Source organism: Anoplopoma fimbria, chromosome 24, assembly GCF_027596085.1.
Source record: "Anoplopoma fimbria isolate UVic2021 breed Golden Eagle Sablefish chromosome 24, Afim_UVic_2022, whole genome shotgun sequence".
NCBI classification, from domain to species: domain Eukaryota; kingdom Metazoa; phylum Chordata; class Actinopteri; order Perciformes; family Anoplopomatidae; genus Anoplopoma; species Anoplopoma fimbria.
In genome coordinates, this window is record NC_072472.1 from 9,928,984 (window position 1) to 9,930,918 (window position 1,935).

Sequence of the window (1,935 nt, forward strand, 5' to 3'; positions counted from 1 at the left end):
AAACCTCTCCTCCTTTAAATCCTACTTTTTACGGGTCCAACTTTGTGCCTAATAATGTTTGAATTTTTTTTATTTATTCTGTTACCTGTTGAAGTTGTTTTCATATTGCATTGCAACAGCATGTTTGGTATCATATATCAAACAGCTAATCAATGGTGATACTGTATGCTGATGATACAGTACTTGCTTTGATTTTGTGTTCTGAGCAGACCAGATGGCATGCAGCACATCATGAAATGCGCATTACAACCATAAGAGACTTAAGACTTGACTTGGAATCTATGTCAAAGAATGACTTGTTTCGGACTTGCAAAAAAATGACTTTTGAGCATCTCTGCCATGGGGGAGGGTCTTGTTTTTGTTTATAAACAAGCATAATTAGTCTTTTTTTATGCACTGTTGCACATTATCTTCATTCAAAGTACAAATAATTGTCCCATTGTGAATCTATTTATTTTTATTGTGAATTAGAAAATTGTCTGCAGACCACCGGGCCCTCTATACAGATTTGTCCCGCAGGCCGTGAGTTGAGTATCACTGCTGTAGATCCTGTGGGACAAGAGAGGCCAACAACAGCACTGTGACCCAATTTCGCCTCGCTTTGGCTCCCTTGTGGAATACTGAGTGAGAATGGCAGCTGAAATGACAAAGCTCAGTTTTAACTTCAGCATGGGTGGCAGATTTTTAAGCAGACCAGTCGGAAAGAGAGAGAGAGAGAGAGAAACGAAAAAGATGGGGGACCCGGGTTCCTCTTCTCATCCCAGAAATAGGCAATAAATGGCTGATGGGACTTTTAGACCAGGCTGCTGATAAGCCATACAGTCTGCTCTTTAGTTTAGAGTGTGAGGCTATCTAACATAATAAGACAAAATAATGGATATGCCAGCACAAAGATAGATATAGGGGCAGAGATAGTTGGCTGTAATGGTCTGGGCGTGCTTGTTCTGGCATGACTTTGGGCCACCAACACCTCTGAGGATGTGGTCGGTGCTTTCAACTGCAAACACTGATTTTGATCGATCATCTCTGCCTTGCAGCATAAGGATAGTGGTGAAAACGCCATTTCAGCAGCCACTGCAAAACACTGGGCTCAGTGCAGTCCATATCTGATTACCGGGCAGGTAGGCTTATACGAAGGGCTTTGTTACTGTATTGTTTTGAAAAAGTTAAACTGGTAATTCCACCCACAGCCATCTGCAAACACAAATAAAATGCATAAGTTATGTGGTAACTATTACTATCTAATGTTAAACCTCATGGGGAGAATTTATGTTAGCTTGTAATGGGTTAATGTTATCCTGGTACAGTAGATGCTGATGTTGCCAGAGACAAAATTGCAGATGATTACTGCGATAATATTTAATTCTGAGTTTCCTTTTCTGTTAAATTATCCTGAAATGGCACTCTATGAAACATCGTGGTTGATTGCAGTTGTAATGACTAGGAATAATGCAGCGTGTGGCATTTGTTTTTATTGTCATGTTTAATTTCATTTTCAAGCTGGGAACACACAAACAAACATTTCTAACCAACTGTGATAACACATCAAACATTTAAGAAATGACTTTCACACATTACAGTCACAGAAATTGTCGTTAGAATTATAATGCTTCTCCGACTACCAGGTGCATTTAGATTTGTCCAGATTACTGCCATAAAAATTAAAAATGATATGTTAGTGACATTTCCGACATTTTGCGGTTAAACTGATATGATAATCCTGTGTTAATAACCCAATACAAAAAACAACAAATTTCAAACAGTAGTTGCTGGACACATAAAAAGAGGCATTTAACATTATTAGGTGTTTTATTTCATTCATATACCAAAACTGTGTGGGTAAAAATTTGAAAACAAATAACCTGAGAATGAGATTATTAATAGGAAAACATAAGTATTGACTTCAGTAATATTGTCAATTATTTATTTGCTCTC